Source organism: Triticum aestivum, chromosome 3D, assembly GCF_018294505.1.
Source record: "Triticum aestivum cultivar Chinese Spring chromosome 3D, IWGSC CS RefSeq v2.1, whole genome shotgun sequence".
NCBI lineage: Eukaryota > Viridiplantae > Streptophyta > Magnoliopsida > Poales > Poaceae > Triticum > Triticum aestivum.
This window is the reverse complement of record NC_057802.1, coordinates 9012511-9025363: the sequence shown is the minus strand read 5'-3', so window position 1 is coordinate 9025363 and position 12853 is coordinate 9012511.

Below are 12853 nucleotides of genomic sequence, written 5' to 3'. Positions count from 1 at the left end.
TAGTTCACGTCACCATGTGATTAACACTCACAGGTCACATCACCATGTGACCAACATCTAAAGAGTTTACTAGAGTCAACAATCTAGTTCACATCACTATGTGATTAACACTCAATGAGTTCTGGTTTGATCATGTTATGCTTGTGAGAGAGGTTATTAGTCAACGGGTCTGAACCTTTCAGATCCGTGTGTGCTTTACGAATATCTATGTCATCTTGTGGATGCTACCACGCGCTACTTGGAGCCATTTCAAATAACTGCTCTACTATACGAATCCGGTTTACTACTCAGAGTCATCCGGATTAGTGTCAAAGTTCGCATCGACGTAACCCTTTACGATGAACTCCTTTTCACCCCCATAATCGAGAAAATTCCTTAGTCCACTAGATACTCAGGATAAGTTCGACCGCTATCATGTGATCCATTCCCGGATCACTATTGTACCCCTTGACCAACTCATGGCAAGGCACACTTCATGTGCGGTACACAGCATAGCATACTGTAGAGCCTACGTCTAAAGCATAGGGGACGACCTTCGTCCTTTCTCTCTCTTCTGCTGTGGTCAGGTCTTGAGTCTTACTCAATACTCACACCTTGTAACACAGCCAAGAACTCCTTCTTTGCTGGTCTATTTTGAACTCCTTCAAAATCTTGTCATGGTATGTATTCTTTGAAAGTATCATCAGGCGTCTTGATCTATCTCTATAGATCTTGATGCCCAATATGTAAGCAGCTTTATCCAGGTCTTCCCTTGAAAAACTCCTTTCAAACAACCCTTTATGCTTTCCAGAAATTCTACATCATTTCGGATCAACAATATGTCATTCACATATACTTATCAGAAATGTTGTAGCGCTCCCACTCACTTTATTGTAAATACAAGTTTCTAACAAACTTTGTATAAACCCAAAAACTTTGATCAGTCCATCAAAGCGTATATTCTGACTCCGAGATGCTTACTCTAATCCATGGAAGGATCGCTGGAGCTAGCATACCTTTTAGCATCCTTAGGACAAAACCTTTCTGATTGTATCACATACAACCTTTCCTTACGAAAACTGGTAAGGAAACTTGTTTTGACATCCATCTGCCAGATTTCATAAATCCAGCTAATGCTAACATGATTCTGACGGACTTAAGCATCGCTACGGATGAGAAAATCTCATCGTAGTCAACTCCTTGAACTTGTGAAAATACTCTTTGCCACAAGTCGAGCTTCATAGATGGTAACATTACCGTCCATGTCCGTCTTCTTCTTAAAGATCCATTTATCTCAATGGCTTGCCGATCATCGGGCAAGTTCACCAAAGTCCATGCTTTGTTCTGATACATGGATCCTATCTCGGATTTCATGGCTTCTAACCATTTGTCGGAATATGGGCCCACCATCGCTTCTCCATAGCTCGTAGGTTCATTGTTGTCTAGCAACATGACTTCCAAGACAGGATTACGTACCACTCTGAAGTAGCACGCATCCTCGTCATCCTACGAGGTTTGGTAGTGACTTGATCCAAAGTTTCATGATCACTATCATAAGCTTCCACTTCAATTGGTGTAGGTGCCACAGGAATAACTTCATGTGCCCTGCTACACACTAGTTGAAGTGACGGTTCAATAACCTTATCAAGTCTCCACATCCTCCCACTCAATTCTTTTGAGAGAAACTTTTCCTCGAGAAAGGACTCGTTTCTAGAAGCAATTACTTTTGCTTCCAGATCTGAAATAGGAGGTATACCCAACTGTTTTGGGTATTCTATGAAGATGCATTTATCCGCTTCGGGTTCGAGCTTATCAGCCTGAAACTTTTCACATAAGCATCGCAGCCCCAAACTTTTTAAGAAACGACAACTTAGGTTTCTCTAAACAGTGTCGTCTCAACGGAATTGCATGGTGCCCTATTTAAAGTGAATGCGGTTGTCTCTAATGCCTAACCCATAACCGAAAGTTTTAATTCGATAAGAGACATCATGGTATGCACCATATCCAATAGGGTGCAGTTATGATGTTCAGACACACCATCACACTGTGGTGTTCCAGGCGGTATTAATTGTGAAACACTTTCCACAATGTCTTAATTGTGTGCCAAACTCGTAACTCAGATATCTCTATGATCATATCACAGACATTTTATCCTCTTGTCACGACGATCTTCAACTTCACTCTGAAATTACTTGAACCTTTCAATAATTCAGACTTGTGTTTCATCAAGTAAATACACTCAGCATCTACTCAAATCATCTGTGAAGTAAGAACATAACGATATCCACTGCATGCCTCAGCACTCATTGGACTGCACACATCAAAATGTATTACTTCCAACAAGTTGCTCTCTTGTTCCATCTTACTGAAAACGAGGCTTTTCAGTCATCTTGCCCATGTGGTATGATTTGCATGTCTCAAGTGATTCAAAATCAAGTGAGTCCAAACGATCCATCTGCATGGAGTTTCTTCATGCATATATATACCAATAGACATGGTTCGCATGTCTCAATCTTTTAAAAAACGAGTGAGTCCAAACATCCATCTACATGGAGCTTCTTCATGCGTTCTATACCAATATGACTCAAATGGCAGTGCCACAAGTATGTGGTACTATCATTACTATTTTATATCTTTTGGCACGAACATGTGTATCACTGCGATCGAGATTCATTTTAGGTGCAAGACCATTGAAGGTATTATTCAAATAAACAGAGTAACCATTATTCTCCTTAAATGAATAACCGTATTGCGATAAACATAATCCAATCATGTTTATGCTCAACAATAAATAACAATTATTTAGGTTTAACACCAATCTCGATGGTAGAGGGAGCATGCGATGCTTGATCACATCAACCTTGGAAACATTTCCAACACATATCGTCATCTCACCTTCAGCTAGTCTCCGTTTATTCTGCAGCTTTTATTTCGAGTTACTAACACTTAGCAACCGAACCGGTATCTAATACCCTGGTGCTGCTAGGAGTACTAGTAAAGTACACATTCATATAATGTATATCCAATATATTTCTGTCGACCTTGCCTGCCTTCTCATCTACCAAGTATCTAGGGTAGTTCCGCTTCAGTGACCGTTCCCCTCATTACAGAAGCACTTAGTCTCGGGTTTGGGTTCAACCTTGGGTTTCTTCACTAGAGCAGCAACTGATTTGCCGTTTCATGAAGTATCCCTTCTTGCCCTTGCCCTTCTAGAAACTAGTGGTTTTACTAACCATCAACAATTGATGCTCCTTCTTGATTTCTACTTTCATGGTGTCAAACATCGCGAGTTGCTCAAGGATCATCATATCTATCCCTGATATGTTATAGTTCATCACGAAGCTCTAATAGCTTGGTGGCAGTGACTATGGAGGACCATCACTATCTCATCTGGAAGATTAACTCCCACTCGATTCAAGCGACTGTGGTACTCAGACAATCTGAGCACATGCTCAACGATTGAGCTTTTCTCCCTTAGTTTGCAGGCTTAAGAAACTTGTCAGAGGTCTCATACCTCTTGACGTGGGCACTAGTCTGAAATCCCAATTTCAGTCTTCGGAACATCTCATATGTTCTGCGACGTTTCAAAAACGTCTTTGGTGCCACAATTCTAAACCGTTAGCATTACACACTGAACTATCACGTAGTCATCAAAACGTGTATGTCAGATGTTTCGCAACATCTACAGACGACGCTGAGGTTCAGCACACCGAGCAGTGCATTAAGGACATAAGCCTTCTGTGCAGCAATGAGGACAATCCTCAGTTCACGGACCCAGTCCGCATAATTGCTACTATCAACTTTCAACTAAATTTTCTCTAGGAACATATCTTAAATAGTAGAGCTAAAGAGTAAGCTATGACATAATTTGCAAAGACCTTTTGACTATGTTCATGATAATGAAGTTCATCTGATTATTTAATGAACTCCCACTCAGATAGACATCCCTCTAGTCATCTAAGTGATACATGATCCGAGTCAAACTAGGCCGTGTCCGATCATCACGTGAGACAGACTAGTCATCATCGTTGAACATCTCCATGTTGATCGCATCTACTATACGACTCATGTTCGACCTTTCGATCTCTTGTGTTCCGAGGACATGTCTGTACATGCTAGGCTCGTCCAGTCAACCTAAGTGTTTCGCATGTGTTCCGAGGCCATGTCTGTACATGCTAGGCTCGTCAACGCCCGTTATATTCGAACGTTAGAATCTATCACACCCGATCATCACGTGGTGCTTCGAAACAACGAACCTTCGCAACGGTGCACAGTTAGGGGGAACACGTCTCTTGAAATTTTAGTGAGGGATCATCTTATTTATGCTACCGTCGTTCTAAGCAAATAAGATGTAAACATGATAAACATCACATGCAAATCATAAGGTGACGTGATATGGCCAATATCATCTTGCGCCTTTGATCTCCATCTTCGAGGCGCGGCATGATCACCTTCGTCACCGGCATGACACCATGATCTCCATCATCATGATCTCCATCATCGTGTCTTCATGAAGTTGTCTCGCCAACTATTACTTCTACTACTATGGCTAACGTTTAGCAATAAAGTAAAGTAATTACATGGCGTTTTCATTGACACGCAGGTCATACAATAAATTAAGACAACTCCTATGGCTCCTGCCGGTTGTCATACTCATCGACATGCAAGTCGTGATTCCTATTACAAGAACATGATCAATCTCATACATCACATATATCATTCATCACATCCTTTTGGCCATATCACATCACATAGCATACCTTGCAAAAACAAGTTAGACGTCCTCTAATTGTTGTTGCATGTTTTACGTGGCTGCTATGGGATTCTAGCAAGAATGTTTCTTACCTACGCAAAAGCCACAACGTGATATGCCAATTTCTATTTACCCTTCATAAGGACCCTTTTCATCGAATCCGATCCGACTAAACTGGGAGAGACAGACACCCGCTAGCCACCTTATGCAACTAGTGCATGTCAGTCGGTGGAACCTCTCTCACGTAAGAGTACGTGTAAGGTCGGTCCGGGCCGCTTCATCCCACGATGCTGCCGAATAGAGATAAGACTAGTAACGACAAGTAAATTGACATAATCGACGCCCACAACTACTTTGTGTTCTACTCGTGCATAGAAACTACGCATAGACCTAGCTCATGATGCCACTGTTGGGGAACGTAGCAGAAATTCAAAATTTTCTACGCATCACCAAGATCAATATATGGAGTTTACTAGCAACGAGAGGGAATGAGTGCATCTACATACCATTGTAGATCGCGAGCGGAAGCGTTCAAGAGAACGGGGTTGATGGAGTCGTACTCGTCGTGATCCAAATCACTGATGATCCTAGCGCCGAACGGACGACACCTCCGCGTTCAACACACGTACGGAGCAGCGACGTCTCCTCCTTCTTGATCCAGCAAGGGGGGAGGAGAGGTTGATGGAGATCCAGCAGCACGACGGCGTGGTGGTGGAAGTAGCGGGATCCCGGCAGGGCTTCGCCAAGCGCAAGCGGGAGGAGGGAGATGTGTCACGGGAGGGAGAGGGAGGCGCCAGGGCTTAGGTATTGCTGCCCTCCCTCCCCCCCCACTATATATAGGGCCAAGGGAGAGGGGGGCGCAGCCTTGGCCCTTCCTCCAAGGAAGGGTGCGGCCAGGGAGGAGTCCATCCTCCCCAAGGCACCTCGGAGGTGCCTTCCCCCTTTAGGACTCTCCCTTTATCTTATCTCTTGGCGCATGGGCCTCTTGGGGCTGGTTCCCTTGGCCCATATAGGCCAAGGCGCACACCCCACAGCCCATGTGGCCCCCCCGGGGCATGTGGACCCCTTGGTGGATCCCCGGACCCCTTTCGGCACTCCCGGTACAATACCGATAATGCGCGAAACTTTTCCGGCGACCAAAATAAGACTTCCCATATATAAATCTTTACCTCCGGACCATTCCGGAACACCTCGTGACGTCCGGGATCTCATCCGGGACTCCGAACAACTTTCGGGTTACCGCATACTAATATCTCTACAACCCTAGCGTCACCGAACCTTAAGTGTGTAGACCCTACGGGTTCGGGAGACACGTGACCGAGACGACTCTCCGGTCAATAACCAACAGCGGGATCTGGATACCCATGTTGGCTCCCACATGCTCCTCGATGATCTCATCGGATGAACCATGATTTCGAGGATTCAATCAATCCCGTATACAATTCCCTTTGTCTATCGGTATGTTACTTGCCCGAGATTCGATCGTCGGTATCCCGATACCTTGTTCAATCTCGTTACCGGCAAGTCTCTTTACTCGTTCCGTAACACATCTTCCCGTGATCAACTCCTTGGTCACATTGTGCACATTATGATGATGTCCTACCGAGTGGGCCCAGAGATACCGCTCCGTTTACACGGAGTGACAAATCCCAGTCTCGATTCGTGCCAACCCAACAGACACTTTCGGAGATACCTGTAGTGCACCTTTATAGCCACCCAGTTACGTTGTGACGTTTGGTACACCCAAAGCATTCCTACGGTATCCGGGAGTTGCACAATCTCATGGTCTAAGGAAATGATACTTGACATTAGAAAAGCTCTTAGCAAACGAACTACACGATCTTGTCCATCACATCATTCTCCTAATGATGTGATCCCGTTATCAACGACATCCAATGTCCATGGTCAGGAAACCGTAACCATCTATTGATCACCGAGCTAGTCAACTAGAGGCTTACTAGGGACATGGTGTTGTCTATGTATCCACACATGTATCTGAGTTTCCTATCAATACAATTCTAGCATGGATAATAAACGATTATCATGAACAAGGAAATATAATAATAACCAATTTATTATTGCCTCTAGGGCATATTTCCAACAGAATTATATATAGGAAGTCCAGTTTCGGCCACCGGGAAAGTTTCGGGGGTTATCGGTATTGTACCGGGACCACCGGAAGGGTCCCGGAGGTCCACCGGGTGGGGCCACCTATCCCGGAGGGCCCCATGGGCTGAAGTGGGAGGGGAACCAGCCCCTGGTGGGCTGGTGTGCCCCCCATGGGCCTTCCCCCTGCGCCTAGGGTTGGAATCCCTAGGGTGGGGGGCGCCCCACCTGACTTGGGGGGGGAAGTTTCCCCCCCTGGCCGCCCCCCCCCCCCCATAGATGGGATCCCAGGGCCGGCGCCCCCCCCAGGGGGCCTATATAAAGGGGGGGAGGGAGGGCTGCTGTACCCTAGCCCTTGGCGCCTCCCTCTCCCTCCCGTGACACCTCTCTCTCCCGCTTGCGCTTGGCGAAGCCCTGCCGGGATCCCCGCTACTTCCACCACCACGCCGTCGTGCTGCTGGATCTCCATCAACCTCTCCTTCCCCCTTGCTGGATCAAGAAGGAGGAGACGTCGCTACTCCGTATGTGTGTTGAACGCGGAGGTGACGTCCGTTCGGCACTCGGTCATCGGTGATTTGGATCACGACGAGTACGACTCCATCAACCCCGTTCACTTGAACGCTTCCGCTCGCGATCTACAAGGGTATGTAGATGCACTCCTTTCCCCTCGTTGCTAGTAAACTCCATAGATGGATCTTGGTGATGCGTAGAAAATTTTAAAATTCTGCAACGATCTCCAACAGTGGCATCATGAGCCAGGCCTATGCGTAGTTACTATGCACGAGTAGAACACAAAGCAGTTGTGGGCGTAGATGTTGTCAATTTTTCTTGCCACTACTAGTCTTATCTTGTTTCGGCGGTATTGTGGGATGAAGCGGCCCGGACCGACCTTACACGTACGCTTACGTGAGACAGGTTCCACCGACTGACATGCACTAGTTGCATAAGGTGGCTAGCGGGTGTCTGTCTCTCCCACTTTAGTCGGAACGGATTCGATGAAAAGGGTCCTTATAAAGGGTAAATAGAAATTGGCATATCACGTTGTGGTTTTACGTAGGTAAGAAACGTTCTTGCTAGAAACCTATAGAAGCCACGTAAAAACTTGCAACAACAATTAGAGGTCGTCTAACTTGTTTTTGCAGCATGTGCCTTGTGATGTGATATGGCCAGAAGATGTGATGAATGATATATGTGATGTATGAGATTGATCATATTCTTGTAACAGGAATCACGACTTGCATGTCGATGAGTATGACAACCAGCAGGAGCCATAGGAGTTGTCTTTATTTTTTGTATGACCTGCGTGTCATTGAATAAACGCCATGTAAATTACTTTACTTTATTGCTAAACGCGTTAGCCATAGAAGTAGAAGTAATCGTTGGCGTGACAACTTCATGAAGACACGATGATGGAGATCATGGTGTCATGCCGGTGACGAAGATGATCATGGCGCCCCGAAGATGGAGATCAAAGGAGCAAAATGATATTGGCCATATCATGTCACTATTTGATTACATGTGATGTTTATCATGTTTTGCATCTTATTTGCTTAGAACGACGGTAGTAAGTAAGATGATCCCTTATAATAATTTCAAGATAGTGTTCCCCCTAACTGTGCACCGTTGCGAAGGTTCGTTGTTTCGAAGCACCACGTGATGATCGGGTGTGATAGATTCTAACGTTCGCATACAACGGGTGTTGACGAGCCTAGCATGTACAGACATGGCGTCGGAACACACGCAATACACTTAGGTTGACTTGACGAGCCTAGCATGTACAGACATGGCCTCGGAGCACGGAAGACCGAAAGGTCGAGCATGAGTCGTATAGAAGATACGATCAACATGGAGATGTTCACCGATCTTGACTAGTCCGTCTCACGTGATGATCGGACACGGCCTAGTTAACTCGGATCAAGTTTCACTTAGATGACTAGAGGGATGTCTATCTGAGTGGGAGTTCATTGAATAATTTGATTAGATGAACTTAATTATCATGAACTTAGTCTAAAATCTTTACAATATGTCTTGTAGATCAAATGGCCCACGTTGTCCTCAACTTCAACGCGTTCCTAGAGAAAAACCAAGCTGAAAGATGATGGCAGCAACTATACGGACTGGGTCCGGAACCTGAGGATCATCCTCATAGCTGCCAAGAAAGATTATGTCCTAGAAGCACCGCTAGGTGAAGCACCCATCCCAGAGAACCAAGACGTTCTGAACGCTTGGCAATCACATGCTGATGATTACTCCCTCGTTCAGTGCGGCATGCTTTACAGCTTAGAACCGGGGCTCCAAAAGCGTTTTGAGAAACATGGAGCATATGAGATGTTTGAAGAGCTGAAAATGGTTTTCCAAGCTCATGCCCGGGTCGAGAGATATGAAGTCTCCGACAAGTTCTTCAGTTGTAAAATGGAGGAAAATAGTTCTGTCAGTGAGCACATACTCAGAATGTCTGGGTTACACAACCGCTTGTCTCAGCTGGGAGTTAATCTCCCGAATGACGCGGTCATTGACAGAATCCTTCAGTCGCTTCCACCAAGCTACAAGAGCTTTGTGATGAACTTCAATATGCAGGGGATGGAAAAGACCATTCCTGAGGTATATTCAATGCTGAAATCAGCGGAGGTGGAGATCAAAAAGGAACATCAAGTGTTGATGGTGAATAAAACCACTAAGTTCAAGAAAGTCAAGGGTAAGAAGAACTTCAAGAAAGACGGCAAGGGAGTTGCCGCGCCCGGTAAGCCAGTTGCCGGGAAGAAGCCGAGGAATGGACCCAAGCCTGAGACTGAGTGCTTTTATTGCAAGGGAAGTGGTCACTGGAAGCGGAACTGCCCCAAATACTTAGCGGACAAGAAGGCCGGCAACACCAAAGGTATATGTGATATACATGTAATTGATGTGTACCTTACCAGTACTCGTAGTAGCTCCTGGGTATTTGATACCGGTGCGGTTGCTCATATTTGTAACTCAAGACAGGAGCTGCGGAATAAGCGGAGACTGGCGAAGGACGAGGTGACGATGCGCGTCGGGAATGGTTCCAAGGTCGATGTGATCGCCGTCGGCACGCTACCTCTGCATTTACCTACGGGATTAGTTTTAAACCTCAATAATTGTTATTTAGTGCCAGCTTTGAGCATGAACATTGTATCTGGATCTCGTTTAATTCGAGATGGCTACTCATTTAAATCCGAGAATAATGGTTGTTCTATTTATATGAGAGATATGTTTTATGGTCATGCCCCGCTGGTCAATGGTTTATTCTTAATGAATCTCGAACGTGATGTTACACATATTCATAGTGTGAATACCAAAAGATGTAAAGTTGATAATGATAGTCCCACATACTTGTGGCACTGTCGCCTTGGTCACATTGGTGTCAAGCGCATGAAGAAGCTCCATGCAGATGGACTTTTGGAGTCTCTTGATTACGAATCATTTGACACGTGCGAACCATGCCTCATGGGTAAGATGACCAAGACTCCGTTCTCCGGAACAATGGAGCGAGCAACCAACTTATTGGAAATCATACATACCGATGTGTGCGGTCCAATGAGTGTTTAGGCTCGCGGTGGCTATCGTTATGTTCTCACTCTCACTGATGATTTAAGTAGATATGGGTATGTCTACCTAATGAAACACAAGTCTGAAACCTTTGAAAAGTTCAAGGAATTTCAGAGTGAGGTTGAGAATCAACGTGACAGGAAAATAAAGTTCCTGCGATCAGATCGTGGAGGGGAATATTTAAGTCACGAATTTGGCACACACTTAAGGAAATGTGGAATCGTTTCACAACTCACGCCGCCTGGAACACCTCAGCGAAATGGTGTGTCCGAACGTCGTAATCGCACTCTATTGGATATGGTGCGATCTATGATGTCTCTTACCGATCTACCGCTCTCATTTTGGGGCTATGCTTTAGAGACTGCCGCATTCACTTTAAATAGGGCTCCGTCGAAATCCGTTGAGACGACACCGTATGAATTATGGTTTGGGACGAAACCTAAGCTGTCGTTTATAAAAGTTTGGGGATGCGATGCTTATGTCAAGAAACTTCAACCTGAAAAGCTCGAACCCAAGTCAAAAAAATGCGTCTTCATAGGATACCCTAAGGAAACCATTGGGTATACCTTCTACCTCAGATCCGAAGGCAAGATCTTTGTTGCCAAGAACGGGTCCTTTCTGGAGAAAGAGTTTCTCTCGAAAGAATTAAGTGGGAGGAAAGTGGAACTTGATGATGTGATAGTCGCCCCTTCCGAGCCGGAAAGTAGCGCGGCGCGGGAAGATGTTCCTGTGGTGCCTACACCGACTGGGGAGGAAGTTAATGATGATGATCATGAAGCTTCGGATCAAGTTACTGCTGAACTTCGAAGGTCCACAAGGACACGTTCTGCACCGGAGTGGTACGGCAACCCTGTCCTGGAAATCATGTTGTTAGACAACGATGAACCTTCGAACTATGAAGAAGCGATGGCGGGCCTGGATTCCGACAAATGGCTAGAAGCCATGAAATCCGAGATAGGATCCATGTATGAAAACGAAGTATGGACTTTGACTGACTTGCCCGATGATCGGCGAGCCATAGAAAATAAATGGATCTTTAAGAAGAAGACATACACGGATGGTAATGTGACCATCTATAAGGCTCAACTTGTCGCTAAGCGTTATCGACAAGTTCAAGGGGTTGACTACGATGAGACTTTCTCACCCGTAGCGAAGCTGAAGTCCGTCTGAATCATGTTAGCAATTGCCGCATTCTATGATTATGAGATATGGCAAATGGACGTCAAAACCGTATTCCTTAACGGCTTTCTTAAGGAAGAATTGTATATGATGCAGCCGGAAGGTTTTGTCGATCCTAAGAATGCTAACAAGGTATGCAAGCTCCAGCGCTCCATCTATGGGCTGGTGCAAGCATCTCGGAGTTGGAACATTCGCTTTGATGAGATGATCAAAGCGTTTGGGTTTACACAGACTTATGGAGAAGCCTGTGTTTACAAGAAAGTGAGTGGGAGCTCTGTAGCATTTCTCTTATTATATGTGGATGACATACTATTGATGGGAAATGATATAGAATTCTTGGAAAGTATAAAGGCCTACTTGAATAAGTGTTTTTCAATGAAGGACCTTGGAGAAGCTGCTTATATATTAGGCATCAAGATCTATAGAGATAGATCAAGACGCCTCATTGGTCTTTCACAGAGTACGTACCTTGACAAGATATTGAAGAAGTTCAATATGGATGAGTCCAAGAAGGGGTTCTTGCCTGTATTGCAAGGTGTGCAATTGAGCACAGCTTAATGCCCGACCACGGCAGAAGATAGAGAAAAGATGAGTGTCATCCCCTATGCCTCGGCCATAGGGTCTATTATGTATGCCATGCTGTGTACCAGACCTGATGTAAACCTTGCCGTAAGTTTGGTAGGAAGGTACCAAAGTAATCCCGGCATGGAACACTGGACAGCGGTCAAGAATATCCTGAATTACCTGAAGAGGACTAAGGATATGTTTCTCATTTATGGAGGTGACGAAGAGCTTGTCGTAAAGGGTTATGTCGACGCTAGCTTCGACACAGATCTGGATGACTCAAAGTCACAAACCGGATACGTGTATATTTTGAATGGAGGGGCAGTAAGCTGTTGTAGTTGCAAGCAAAGCGTCGTGGCGGGATCTACATGTGAAGCGGAGTACATGGCAGCCTCAGAGGCAGCGCAAGAAGCAATCTGGATGAAGGAGTTCATTACTGACCTAGGGGTGATTCCCAATGCGTCGGGCCCGATGACTCTCTTCTGTGACAACACTGGAGCTATTGCCCTTGCCAAGGAGCCCAGGTTTCACAGGAAGACCAGGCATATCAAGCGTCGCTTCAACTCCATTCGTGAAAGTGTTCAAAATGGAGACATAGATATTTATTGTAAAGTACATACGGACCTGAATGTAGCAGATCCGTTGACTAAACCTCTCCCTAGAGCAAAACATGATCAACACCAGAACTCTATGGGTGTTCGATTCATC